Below are 8916 nucleotides of genomic sequence, written 5' to 3'. Positions count from 1 at the left end.
TATCAAGTGTCCATAAGGTGCATATTCAAAATAAAGTGCATAAAAAGTCCAATCACTTGTGAAATATGATAAATCAGAAAGTTGTGCTTGATATGTGTTTCAATAAAAATTAGTGCTCCTAACGCCACCACCTTCTAGCCACAAGATGGCCTCTCACCTCACTGAAGTGACATATAGGCAATAATCCTCTATGGAGATATGATCAATTCAATAGAAGCCACTTCCTGGATCGATACCTCATAAGGATGAATGGACCGGATATGTGGATAAAGATAACAAGATCTAAGTGCTCACTGCTACAATCCTTTTATTAAAGTAGATGTAAAATGCCACTCACATGGAAAAGCACAAATCAGGCTTGTGCGGACCGTACACATGGAACAATATGCTGAGGCTGAAGGGAGCCGTGCTGGAGGATTGGCGCCTGTCCGTCCGAGTCTCCGCCCCCCATACGCGTGGCGTCTTACGCTTTCACGTCACGACTTCATCAGTAGGGGTCTATATATTATAGATAGTCTGAAGTAGGGATCGGCCGATTTTCAGCAAAGCCGATATATCGGGGGCTGATATGCACTTTCCCCGATATAGCGGAATCAATCCCTTAGGTTACTGATATTGCCGATATTTTGGGAAAGTGCTGTACAGAGTGATGCCTGCAGCTAGAGGCATCACCCCGGTAACGGCGTCCATAGCTGTCTTGTAATGACAACCAATGTGGCTGAGAAACCACTTGGCTGTCATTACAAGGAGCGGGAGGGGATGTCCCCCCCTCCCGCCACCTTCTGCGGCTCGCCCGGGTCTCCCGTCCCACTGGGAGACCCAGGCAACCAGGCTGCACTGCCGCCAAAGAGAAGACCCGATCAAAGCCGCATTCGGCTCTGATTGGGTCTCCATGCAAAAACCATGACATCTCTTCCTGGTACTCGGTTCCAAATTCAAAAAAATGACAGCATTCAAAACATCCAAACTTGGCAGGGTTAACTTTTATGGTGATCAAGGGATTAATGTATGCCTGGTGCTTACTGACGTGTGTGGGGGGAGGTGAATGTGTGACACAGATCGCAGGTTCAGCTATGCTGAATCCTGTAATCTGTCCCTGTCTGTCACTTAGGAAATCCGCCCGCTTTGTTTCCACAAGCGGGCGGATCTCCACGCTCGATTCCCCGACGATCGGGGCAGGGCGGCCGTGATCACCGCCTCTGCTCCCCTGGCCCGACTCCCGCTGTGTCTGAATACAGCGGGAGCGAGCCTCTGGCAGTGCGCGCGCGCCGCCCACAAGGGGAGGAGTCCAGCGATGTAGACCTACGTCGCTGGGCGATAACGAACCACTTTGCCGCAGTAGGCTCAATGTGAGCGGTCGGCAAGTGGTTAATAAAACCACTGCTCCTGTAAAAACGATTGTTTAAAAAAAATTTTTTTGTTGCATTGATACATGCCCCCCACACACTTACCCGGGTCCCCATACACTTTTTTCTGGCAATAACTTACATATACCGTAAGCCTTTAACCACTTGCCGACTGCCTAACGACTATCTACGTCGGCAGTCAGCCCCTCACAGGCAAAGCGACGTAGGTCTACGCCGCTAGCCTATGAGGGTCTTGGGAGCGAGCGCGCGCCGCCGGAGGCGCACTCCCGCTCCCGCGTGGTCACGGACCCCCCCGGCGTGTGACTGGTGGACCCGATGTCCTCCGGTCACTCTGCGATCGCCGCTGCAGAGGGAGAAAGTCAGGCGGCTAATGTAAACATGCCGCCTGTCATTCTCCCCTGTGTAGAAACTGTGATCACACGGTTCTACTATGTAGGACCGTTGATCACTGGTTCTACAGCTCAACAGACAGCCAATCACAGTTAGAATCACGCCCCTAGGGACACACACAGCCCCTCCCTCTCAAATAAAGTTAACCCCTTCACTACCAGTGTCATTTTGCAGTAACAGTGCATATTTATAGCACTGATTACTGCAGTAATGTCACTGGTAACCCCAAAAGTGTCAAAAATGTCAGTCAAGGGTCCGATCTGTCCGCCGCAATGTCGCAGTCCCGCAAAAAAAAACGCAGATCACTGCCATTACGCGTTAAAAAAAAACAACAAAAATGACAAAAATCGTTCCCTTTGTTAGTAAACGTGATAACTTTTGCGCAAACCAATCAAAATACGCTTTTTGCGATTTTTTTTTTACCAAACATATGTAGCATAAAACAAATTGGCCGAAAATGTTAAAAATTTTTGATTTTTACATTTTTTTGGGGGGGAATTTCATATAAAAAAATGTGAAAAATATTGCTATTTTTGCAAAATTGACGCATTTTTTTGTTTATAGAGCATAATCAAAAAATCGCACAGGTGATCAAATACCACCAAAAGAAAGCTCTGTTTGTGGGAAAAAAAGGACGTCAAATTCGTTTAGGTATAGCGTCGCATGACCGCGCAATTGTCCGTTAAAGTCACGCAGTGCCGAATCGAAAAATACCCCCTGGTCAGGAAGGGGGTAAAATCTTCCGGGGCTTAAGTGGTTAAAATGAGGACTTTTGATTTTTCTTGTTCGTGTCCTATAGACTTTAATAGAGTTTGCATGTTTGTTAGAACTTTTTCCCTGTTCCAGATGTTTTGGTGCAAACTGAACAGGTGGGTGTTCCTCCCATCACTACTGATGAATCTGCCACAAGGAACTCAACAAGCACTTCCTTCCTGAGGATTGGTGACCAGAACTGGACTGCATATTCAAGTGCCACACCAGAGTTTTGTAAACTGGTAGAATTATTGTCTTATCTCTTGAGTGAATGAGTAAATTCCTTTTTTTGATGCATGCTGATAGTCTGCTGGCCTTGCTTGCTGCAGCTTGGCATCGCATGCTATTGCTGAGTCTATGATCTATCTGGACTCCCAGATCCTTCTCCATCTTTGATTCCCCCAGAGGTTCTACCCCTAGCATGTAACTCTCATGCATATTTGTTGCTCCCAAGTGCATTACTTTACATTTTCCAGTACATCTATTGTCTAGAAGTATTCAGCATTTGTATTTTTTTCATAACAAGACTGTAGGCAACACGTCCCAACAACACTGAAAGACCTGGAGACCTCAACATTACCTAAACTTATTAATTTTTGCTGGCTGTAGGAGTCCATAAATACACACAGAAAAAAAATAAAAAGGGAAATGTATTGAAGGCCTTAGGTGTATGCGTGTCTTTCCTTGTTTTTGTTTAACTTGGTCACTTCTAGAATTACATTTAGCTCCCGTCTCTCTATATGCTGTATTTGAATTTAGACGATCGATCTCTCGGGCTCAGTGTTTATGCTTTGCATGCATTCAAACTCAGTCTAATAAAAGCTTGTTATTTGTACATGACAAGAATGATATTGGAGTCATGCACATGCAGTAAGCTTGGATATGTGATGTTCATCGGGTTAATTCATTAGGAGCAATTTACATGGTCAGGGAGGAGTTGATCACACAAGGATCCATCTGCTTTAGGCAGATAGGACAACCCAGTGAGAGAGACAACACTAAAAACATTGAGTTATCTTCTCCTTTACCCACAAAGTCTTGAGGTGGATTGGTGGTGACACTACAGCTCTTGCTTCACCAGATGAAAATGAACAGCCTGGTTTCGGAGGTTTCACTCGGCGTCATAGCATTGGAGGTCGCTGTTGGCTTGTGTTCGAACGCCTTTATAATTTTTTCTCTGACTCTTTCTGGCTTCCAAGGGAAAAGAATTGCACCTTACAACAACCTTCTTATTGCTTTGAACGCTTCCAACATGTGCCTCACTATTTTCTTTTCTTTGTACCTTCTCATCTACTTTCTTTGGCCATCGTTCAGTTTAACTTACATCCCAAATATTTTAAACTATTTGACATTCAGCAGAATCACCTCCATCTCCTGGCTCACTGCCGGTCTGTGCTGTTTCTATTACTTAAAAATTGTTCAGTCCCAGCCCAAATTCCTTGTGTGGCTAAAGACGATGATGGACAGAAGAATGACTTTGTTGATATTAATTGTGGAGTTTTTTTCTCTCTTGGAGAGTTTAACAACATCGTATATTTTTCTTAATCAGGATTTCATCAAAAACTCCACCATCGCTGCCACTGAGGTCACCTCAGAACAAAGCAAAGTGAGGCTGAAATTCATGGCTGCTGTCCTGACGGTGATTTCCCCACCAGTCTTGATTGGTATATTGACAACGGCTGCCAGTGCCATTTCCCTGAGGCTGCACAACAATCGTATGAAAGCAAACATGGGTCAAACCAAAGTGAGAGGTTACCAAAGTGCAGTTCAGACCATGGTTGGCCTCATAGTTTTGTATGTCCTGATGTACTTTGTTATGATCTTATATAGCCAAAAAATATTTGAAGATCTAAGTTTGGGGTACTGGATCTGTGTGATTATAATTTCAGCTTTTTCTGTGGTTCAGTCTGGTCTCCATATCATTGGTAACCCCAAACTCAAAAAAACTTTGAGAAAAATCTTCACCTTTTCATAAACCGTTGCATCAATTAAATATTCCTTCTGTGTGTGGTCTGAACGAAAGGATTTGTAACTATTTTCAAATCAATCCAAAGGTTGGCTTCCTCCCACCTGATTTGTGGACACTTAGGGCCTAATTCATTATACCGCCACTTCGCCTTCGCCGGGATTTTGGCATTGTGGCAAATTTTATCGTTTGAAATCGGAATTCACTATATTGTACCTCCGGAGGAATCTAACGCCTGATGTGAAATTCACTAAGATCTAATAATGTCAGGGCGAGAGTTAAAAACAGTCCAGCTAAAAGCATGACTGTTTGGTTCAAAAACATTTTTTTAGCCCCCCCCAAAAAAGCCCAAATGATTGTGGAAGATGCGGGATATCATTTGGAGATTAATGGCTTTTAACCACTTAAGCCCCGGAAGATTTTACCCCCTTCCTGACCAGGGCCTATTTTGCGATTCGGCACTGCGTGAGTTTATCGGACAATTGCGCGGTCATGCAACGCCGTACCTAAACGAATTTGATGTCCTTTTTTTCCCATAAACAGAGCTTTCTTTTGGTGGTATTTGATCACCTGTGCGATTTTTTGATCATGCGCTATAAACAAAAAAAGAGCGTCAATTTTGCAAAAATAACAATATTTTTCACATTTTTTTATATGAAATTCTCAAAAAAAATGTAAAAATGAAATTTTTTTAACATTTTAGGCCAATTTGTTTTACGCTACATATGTTTGTGAAAAAAAATGGCAATAAGCGTATTTTAATTGGTTTGCGCAAAAGTTATTGCGTTTACTAACTAAGGGAAAGATTTTTGTCATTTTTGTTGTTGTTTTTTTTTTAACGAGTAATGGCGGAAATCTGCGTGTTTTTTTTTTTGCCGGACTGTGACATTGCGGCGGAAAGATCGGACCCTTGACTGACATTTTTGACACTTTTGGGGGTACCAGTGACATTACTGCAGTAATCAGTGCTATACATTTGCACTGTTACTGTAAAAATGACAATGGCAGTGAAGGAGTTAACTTTATTGGAGAGGGAGGGGTTAAGTGTGTCCCTAGAGGCGTGTTTCTAACTGTGATTGGCTGTGGCTACTAGTGTAAGAACAGAGATCAACGGCCCTACATAGTAGAACCGTGTAATCTCCATTCTTACACAGGGAAGAATGACAGGCGGCTTTGTTTTCACTAGCCGCCCGCCTTTCTCCCGGTGTAACGGAAGATCGCGAGTGCCCGGCGGACATCGGTTCCACCGGGCACACGCGCGGGGGGGTCCGTGACCGCGCGGGAGCGGGAGCGTGCCTCTGGCGGCGCGCGCTCGCTCCCTAGAGCCTCACAGGCAAAGCGACGTAGACCTAAGTCGCTTTGCCTGTGAGGGGCTGACCGCCGCAGTAAATAGTCGTGCGGCGGTCGGCAAGCGGTTAAACTGTGTCAAAAAGTGAAATATAAAAAGAGATTTCTTCAAAAGTTTAAATGTCAAAAATAGCTCCTGAAATCCAAAGCTGGGAGAAGGCACATGTGCGCATGCTCAACGCCAACTTTTACCTAAAATTTAACGTTTTCAAAACATTAGCCAGCGATATAGTGAATTCGTATGTCAAAGAATAACAACACTGAAAGACCTGGAGACCTCAACATTACCTAAACTTATTAGTTTTTGCTGGCTGTAGGAGTCCATAAATACACACTGAAAAAAAAGAAATGTATTGAAGGCCTTAGGTGTGTGCGTGTCTTTCCTTGTTGTTTTTTTTTAACTTGGCCACTTCTAGAATTACATTTAGCTCCCGTCTCTCTATATGCTGTATTTGAATTTAGACGATCGATCTCTCGGGCTCAGTGTTTATGCTTTGCATGCATTCAAACTCAGTCTAATAAAAGCTTGTTATTTGTACATGACAAGAATGATATTGGAGTCATGCACATGCAGTAAGCTTGGATACGTGATGTTCATCTGGTTAATTCATTAGGAGCAATTTACATGGTCAGGAAAGAAGTGATAACTCAAGGATCCATCTGCTTTAGGCAGATGGGACATCCCAGTACGAGAGAGACGACACTAAAAACATTGAGTTATCTTCTCCTTTACCCACAAAGTCTTGAGGTGGATTGGTGGTGAGACTACAGCTCTTGCTTCACCAGATGAAAATGAACAGCCTGGTTTCGGAGGTTTCACTCGGCGTCATAGCATTGGAGGTCGTTGTTGGCTTGTGTTCGAACGCCTTTATAATATTTTCTCTGGCTCTTTCAGGCTTTCAAGGGAAAATAATTGCACCTTACAACAACCTTCTTATTGCTTTGAACGCTTCCAACATGTGCTATACTATTTTTTTTTTCTGTGAACCTTCTGATCTACTTTCTTTGGCCATCGTTCAGTTTAACTTACATCCTAGATATTTTAAAGTATTTGACATTTAGCAGAATCACCTCCATCTCCTGGCTCACTGCCGGTCTGTGCTGTTTTTATTTTTTAAAAATTGTTCAGTCCCAGCCCAAATTCCTTGTGTGGCTAAAGACGATGATGGACAGAAGAATGACTTTGTTGATAATAATTGTGGAGTTTTTTTCTCTCTTGGAGAGTTTAACAACATCGTATATTTTTCTTAATCAGGATTTCATCAAAAACTCCACCATCGCTGACACTGAGGTCACCTCAGAACAAAGCAAAGTGAGGCTGAAATTCATGGCTGCTGTCCTGACGGTGATTTCCCCTCCATTCCTGATTGCTATATTGACAACGGCTGCCAGTGCCATGTTACTGAAGCTGCACAACAATCGTAGGAAAGCAAACATGGGTCAAGCCAAAGTGAAAGATTACCAAAGTGCAGTTCAGACCATGGTTGGCCTCGTAGTTTTTTATGTTCTGGTTTACTTTTTTATGATCTTATATAGCCAAAAAATATTTGAAGATCTAAGTTTGGGGTACTGGATCTGTGTGATTATAATTTCAGCTTTTTCTATGGTTCAGTCCAGTCTCCATATCATTGGTAACCCCAAACTCAAAGAAACTTTGAGAAAAATCTTTAACTTTTCATAAACCGTTGCATCAATTAAATATTCCCTCTTGTGTGTGGTCTGAATGAAAGGATTTGTAACTATTTTAAAATCAAACCAATAGTTGGCTTCCTCCCACCTGATTTGTGAACACTTAGCGTAGATAATGCACACATTAAAAGAAGTTCTATGATACACAGGATGCTATAGAAGATGATTAATATCCCAGTTAGAGTATTTCTTTAACCACTTGTCCTCCAGAAGGTTTTACCCTCTTCATTACCAGGCCATTGTTTGCTATTCAGCACTGCGCTACTTTAACGGGCAATGTTTCAGCCATGCAATGCTGTACGCAAATTAAATTGATATCATTTGTTTTTTAGATAAATAAAGCTTTCTTTTGTTAGTATTTGGTCACCACTGGGTTTTTTATTTTTTGCTCAATAAACAAAATAAGACTAAACATTTTGAAAAAAAATATATATATATTTTCTATTTCAATTGATCAATCCTGATGTACTGATGGCCGATCTCATTTCTTGAGGCCCCCAAAATGCCAGGACAGTATAAATACCCCCCCAAATCACCCCTTTTTGAGATGCACACAAACTCTTCGGAGTTGCGCACATCTAATGTGCTGGTGGGGATGGAAGTAAGAGGAGACTCCCCTCCCCCCTTTTTTTTCCCTTAACCCATCTACATCACTTTTCCCCCTCTTCTACTCCCTGGACTAAGCCATCTCCAAAAGACCACTATGCATACACCACATAAGCCCATCTCAACGTGTGTTTTGTCACATTGATGGGGTTGTGTTTGATATGTGCAAAGAGAGATCACACAAATACTTAAAAGTATAACATTTATTAAAAGTAATGACCGATAGAGATAAAGAAAATATGACAAAAATACTTAAATAAAGATGCTATTTCGGCCATGGGTCCCTCCACTATATGGCATGGCACACAGGTAACCACAGACGCATGCCTCATGGAGGCAGCTTCCGATGTGAGACCAAGACCTTATAGCAGGGATCCTCAAACTACAGCCCTCCAGCTGTTATGGAACTACACATCTTATGAGGCATCGTAAAACTCTGACATTCACAGACATGACTAGGCATGATGGGAATTGTAGTTCCTGAACAGCTGGAGGGCCATAGTGTGAATACCCTTGCCTTATAGCTTTTAGCCTTGGTATATAGGTCTTAAATGTAAGGAAAAGACAACTCCCTCTGCAATATGACCCCTCAAGGACTTGGTCCTCAGTTAACAATAACGATCCAATGACATGAGTCAACCCGATACCGAATGGTAGTCAAGGTGCCATTGTCTAACCTGTGGAGGTCTGTACATCCCTCTATGGATATGCCTCCCCAGGACATCACTCACAAGAATACTTAACTAAAGATGCTATTTCCACCATGGGTCCCTCCACTATATGGCATGGCACACAGGT

Source organism: Pelophylax lessonae (genome assembly GCF_965119305.1).
Source record: "Pelophylax lessonae genome assembly, chromosome: 6".
In the NCBI taxonomy this organism is placed as follows: domain Eukaryota; kingdom Metazoa; phylum Chordata; class Amphibia; order Anura; family Ranidae; genus Pelophylax; species Pelophylax lessonae.
The sequence above is the reverse complement of the archived record's forward strand: the minus strand, read 5'-3'. Positions refer to the sequence as shown.